The sequence below is a fragment of the Monopterus albus genome, unplaced genomic scaffold (assembly GCF_001952655.1).
Source record: "Monopterus albus unplaced genomic scaffold, M_albus_1.0 scaffold254.1, whole genome shotgun sequence".
Taxonomy (NCBI): domain Eukaryota; kingdom Metazoa; phylum Chordata; class Actinopteri; order Synbranchiformes; family Synbranchidae; genus Monopterus; species Monopterus albus.
Window position 1 is genome coordinate 406,963 of NW_018128134.1, and position 6,395 is coordinate 413,357.

Genomic DNA, 6,395 nt, shown 5'->3' on the forward strand with positions numbered 1-6,395 from the left:
TTTGAACTGATGCAAATTATTTTTGGAAGTGATTTGCTATTATTTCTCAAGCTTGGGAGCAGTTCCTTTGTTTCCCTGTTTCTCACATAAGGCTACCGTCATGGCAACCCATACACCCTGTGTCTCATTTCCCAATGAGCTCTTCACCACCACTTTGCAGCCAGAGGTCATTTTAATATGTGGGACATTTAAGCAACATTTGCAAAAGCAAGTCTAAGGTTGCATATTGGCAGTTCAGCAAATCTTTCAAATATAATGTATATAGTATTTATCTTTTTTTTTCATAGCTAGATGGTGTTAAGTCCAAACTTGTTATTTTGGGTTATATATGTACATGACTTCATTTTACTGTCCAGGTGAAGGTAGGTATTATTAGCATAAATGTCTCCAATTCCTCCATAAGAATACTTGTTGTGATCATAAATCATACAGTCTAAATGAAAAATCATCTTCTGTGCATGATGAATCCAGTGAATGCACATCAAAATACTATTGATCATACCTGTTATTGGCTGATATAAGGTGTGAGATGGAAGTGCATATAGTGTCTGACACTAGTGTACAGCTTGCCTAGAAAAAGACTAGTGGTCAGAGCATTTGTTATACCAATACGTTATGGAAGCTTATTCTGTGGTTATCTGTATTATTTTGATTATGGTACTGTATGGTGAACACAACAGTATTAACTAAGTATTAATTTTCCATTAAATGTATTTTAGCAATTTTTAATTGTGTTGATTTTGCCATGCTAATTAAACTCCACTCATTCAGATTAGGGCATTTCTAGTCAGTTAAGTATTTTGTCTCCTGTGGACAAAGGCTAATTATCACTCATTCAACAGGTCTGCACTCAGGGAATATATCCCATTCTCCGCTCTCAAGGTATGAGAAAATCGGAGAAGTTCTCTTAAGACACTCAAAGGTACCACTTAAGAATCTGTTCATAACTGCTGATCTTGCTTGTGGCCAACTGTCTGGCTCAACAGCATGGCTGGATGCCCTGCACACTTAGCATTTGTCAGTAGAACTGTTGTTTATACAGTATTTCATGTTGTATTTTTGAAACAATATGGGTTTTTCAGTATTATAGACTTAAGATATGACTAATGAGGGAAATGTATGACATTTTTCATTAATCTACAGACAAAGTCAGCACCCTTAGAAAAAAAAGTCTCCCTTAAAACAGTGCAAATGAAAGGCAGGTGGTGAAAACCTCATTTCAGCACCACGTCCTGTCCATTGTGCGGCTCCTTAAATAGCCAGCAATAGTGTATATTCACAGTGTGGGTTTTCAAGCAGAATGAGAACCAGAATTAGCCTATGAACTCTTTTCTAACCCCTAAGCTACTTTTAGGAACTTAACAATTAATGGTATTACTTGTTGCTTATGTATCTACTATCCATCTTTTTTTTTATCATTCATTAGTACAATGAAATATAACAGTATGTAATGTCTCCTACTTGACATTTTTTTTTTTTTTTAAACAGAATAGTTGTGATTTCATCCAGACAAAATGCAACAAAAACATTTGGTAGAAAGAAAGCAGAGAGGAATGTGATTGTTTGGGGCTGTATCAGTTTTTTTTTTTTTTTTTTTTTTTTTACGAAAAATTTCTAAAAAAAACAAAATCTGACATTAGCAAGATGGACTGTGAAAAGGATTTTCACATAATCACTAGTTAAGGTCTGTATTTAACAGTTCCTTTCACATTTTCATGCTTTCAAACTCTAGGCTATTGAATGACTAGAAAATTGGTCGAACATTCTATGGACTCACTGCCATTAGAGAGATAAAGATATTGCCTACTGAAAAGATTGGCTTGAATGCAGGCAGACTGAGATGATTATATAATTAGCAAAGCTGCTTCATCATGCAAAGTTAAAATAACAATAAAACTGCTCACACCACTCACTGTGACAGAGAATCAGCCTCAATTCAGTTTCAGGTTTCTCTTGGTTGATTGGAATGCCATGCTGCATTTTTTTGCAGTGTGCTAATATGTTATACAACCCCAAATCAGAAAAAGTTGGGACAGTATGTAAAATCAAAATTAAAACTGAAAACAGTGATTTGTAAATGATCTGTGTCCTGCATTATATTGAAAACAATACAGCAGCACATTATTTGATGTGACACATCAGTTTTATTCTTTGTTCAAAATATACACTTCAATTCTGATGCTGCGACACATTCTAAAAAAATGTTGGGACAGTAAAGTATTTACCACAGTGTGATGTCGCTGTTCCTTTTCACAACACTTAAAAGATGTTTAGGGACTGAGGACACCAAGTGATTAAGTGTGTCAGATGTCATTTTGTCCCATTCCTCCTGCAAACAAATCTTGAGGTGCACAACAATTCTGGGTCTTTGTTGACTTCGTTTGCATTTCAAAATGCGCCACACATTCTCTACTGGGGACGGGTCGGGACTGCAGGCAGGCCAGTCCAGCACTCGCACCCTTTTCCTCCACAGCCAGGCCTTGGTAATGTGTGCAGGATGAGGTTTTGCATTGTTTTGTTGAAATATGCATGGGTGTTGCTGGAAAAGATGTCGTCTTGAAGGCAGCATGTGTTGCTCCAAAGTCTCTGTGTATTTTTCAGCATTAATGGAGCCATCACAGAAGTGTAAGTTACTTTTGCCAAGGGCATTGACACAACCCCAGCCCATGACAGACCCTGGCTTTTGGACTTGTTGCTGGTAACGGTCTTTTCGTCTTTGGTTCAGAGCACACAGCATCCATTCTTTCCAAAAAAGACCTGAAATACTGATTTGTCCGACCACAATACACATTTCCACTGTGTGATAGTCCATCCCAGATGCCTCTGAGCCCAGAGCAGTCAGCTGAGCTTCTGGACACGGTTGACATGCGGCTTTGTTTTGGCACAGTCCAGTTTTAGGTGGTATTTATGGATGTAACTACGTATTGTAGTGCTTGACACAGGTGTGCCAAAGTAATCCTGAGCCCATGTGGTTATATCGCTGAGGGATCAGAGAGCACGGTCATCCAGTTTAGGCTTGTGACCTTGTTCTTTATGCACCGAAATCCCTCCAGATTCCTTGATTCTTTTAATTATGTTATGCACTGTAGAGGGTGATGTATCCAAATCCATTCCTATCTTTTTTTTTTTAGGAGCATTGTTTTTAAACATTTCAATAATTATCTCACTCATATGTTGGCAAACTGGTGGTCCTCGGCCCATCTTTGCTCCTAAAGGGCTCAGTCTTTCCTGGATGCCACTGTTGTACCAAGTCATGATTGCAGTCACCTGTTGACATCACCTGTTTGAAATAGAATCATCATTTCATTGTTTTACTTCATTACTGGCCCTGAAATGCAACCGTCCCAACTGATTCACAGTGTGCTACAGGCATCAGAATTGAAATAAGTGTTTCTTTTGAACAAAGAATAAAATTGATGAGGCATCACATCAAATAATGTGCTGCTGTATTGTTTTCAGTGTAATACAGGACACAGATGATTTACAAATCATTATTTTCAGTTAAAATTTTTTATTTTATATACCATCCCAGCTTTTTCTGATTTGGAGTTGTACAAACCAGTCCTTCAGGACAAATGTACAGTGTAGTCAAATATCTGGTTATAATATTTCAACTCCATACCTGCATCTGGTGAGACAGCTTAATGATGTTATGATGATTACGAGCTGCTGAGAGCTTGACATTCTGGTACAGAATGCAGCCAAGACAATCACTTGTTGTGACAGGGACAAGGATCCCTACAGGAAAGGGTGATTGATTGGGCAGTCAGGACTAGGGAAATGTCCTTCACAGGGTAAGACAGCAGGCCTAGGATACTCTCACTCTCTTCCAAGAACTTTGCATTTTGCTGAAGTAATCCTCACTGCTGACATCAAAGAACTACAACTGACATGAGAAAGAGCTCTACTGGAAATGTCTCTGTCAAACAAGATGGATGCAAGTGGTCCAGATTCATAAAGTAGTGGCTCCTCTTTTGACGATGCATAGACATATTTTATAATACGATACTTTTCAAATGGCAGATTGGCATAAAATAAAATTTCTCAAGAAGCTTCATGCTGTCAGTATTACAAACTGGTACACATCTCTAGATTGTATTAATTCAATGTACATATGATCCAGGGGCTATATTTTTGTCCTTATTGCTGTTGTTTTGTGTGAAACATTAACAATTTTGTCTAATGTTTCTAACCTGAACATAGCCAATCTCCACATTGGTTCTCAAAAAAGACTGACAGCTTTGTTATTATGCATCTTCCACTGACATTTTTACATGTGACTTTTTAATATTCTGTAATTATTTCAGTTCTTTGTGGTTTTGTCAAGGCACATACAACTCAGTGCTATAATTAAAAGCTCCAGTGACACATTACTGGATGCTTATATGGAGCTCCCAGTTTTCACAACATGTTATCTTGCTAAACCTCGTCAAAATAAAATAATTTGATACCTGCAGTATGGCACCTTGTAAATTTGTCAGACCTCTGGTATCTCTAAATGCTTACAGTCAAAATCTTTCATTTTGCTTCTAAGATATCACCAACAAGCAAAATGCCCATGCAGTTTTCTCTCTCAGCTGAAATTGTGCCACCTGCTTTACATTCATCCGTTTCAGTGAGTTCTATATTAAATATTTGCACTGTGCCAAGTCATACAGAGCCACAGCACCGCAGCCATTACCACTTTTAAATGTTAATTGCTATTCCTCACACTTTCTCATTATGTTCATTTTAAATGATGTGCTGAGTTTCACTGGAAGTGTTCCCATTTATTGTCAGATACATGCAATTATGTTGCATTCGCATACAGTATGTGTCATGAAGGAAAAGGGAACTGTTCCTGTGTTGTTTTGTGCCTGACGCCGATGGAAGGCGATAAACTGTTTTTGAAAAATCATTCAAATTATTATTCCTCAAGTAGTAATCAGTAGAGTGCATTAGTGTCAAAATGGCCATTCATGGATATGGAGTTTCTCTTACGCAACCTTACTGATCGACATCGGAGTTACTGCAGTCTCCTGTTTCAGAGTTATGATTGTACAATGAAATGTCTAAATTGTGTCATAGCTATTTGAATATTTAATATACAAGAATAGAAAAAAGACAATGTTGGCTACTTCGAAAGTCTTTACAATATTTACAAGTTTAAAATTACAGGAGAGGTGGTTGGTGTAACCATGGCTACACCTGGAAGTTCATAATTGTTACAAAACATATCGTCCAAATAAGCAGTGTTGTTAACGTGGACACGAAGTACTTTTAGAACAGAAAGATAGCATACTCTGCCATACCTGTCTGAGATGGTTGTTTTTCAGGTATTTAGTCTGTGTGTGTGCACCACCCTTCACCCTCCATCCTTTGCTGTGTTACAGTATGACCTCTACCCTGGCTCTGTCAGTGCCTTCATCCCTTCTAACTCGATTTGAAAACCTATATCTATACAGTGCATCACTACCAAAAACCATGTCTGTAGCTACCTTACATCTGTGCTCTTATGCATGATAACTGACCATGGAAACATATACAGTCATAGCATAAAGTTGAAAGTGTTTTGATTATGGGTTATGACACGACATTTATTTAGAATTCAAATGTAATTGCAATAGTCTCTTTACTGTTGGAGGGCAAAACATTTTCTAGAGAGGATGCAGTAATGGTTTGTTTCGCCATGTGCTGTATTCTTGTGTTATGAATGTTCTTGTGTTATTAAAGTGTTTAATATGGTTGTGATTTTTCTTATCATACACCTAGTGCATGTTAGAACAGGAAAGATGTCTGTGTGCAAATCCATCTTGGGATTGCTTTGAGTCAGTCTTTGCAGAGAGGAAGATTACTGTGCCAGTCAGAGGGACTGAAGCTGTGCACCTTTGTCATCCAACGTGCCTGTAACTCTGTGTACTGTAACATCAACTGGCAGAAAGGTCACATCGACCTGACCTTCAATTTCCTTCAATTTAAGACGCTGTTCATGTTAATGCTTTGGCTCTGTCATTGTTTTTCTTGATGGCTACAGGCAGCGCCGCACATTGTGTATACCCTTTTCCTGGAATTCACATTTGACAAGAACACTCAAAAGGAAGTTGTAGCTTGTGAATTATTAGAGGAGGAGTAAAGGAAGAATTTCAGCAGGTTGGGAAGTGAAGTAGGGTTTGTCTGCTTGTCTGCCACTTAGTTGAACCGGTTTGCATCATCTCCAGCCGTCATACACTTTATCTGCTCTGAACGACCTGGCTGAAGATCCCTTGCCTGAGGGAGATTACTACAGCATCACCAAAGTCAGCAGCACAGAAACTGTCATACACTGACATCTCTTGTGATCTTTCAGATATTTCATGGAGACACCGTTGATTGGACATACTGCCTCCCAGGTAGTACAGTCAAACCTGCAGCACATG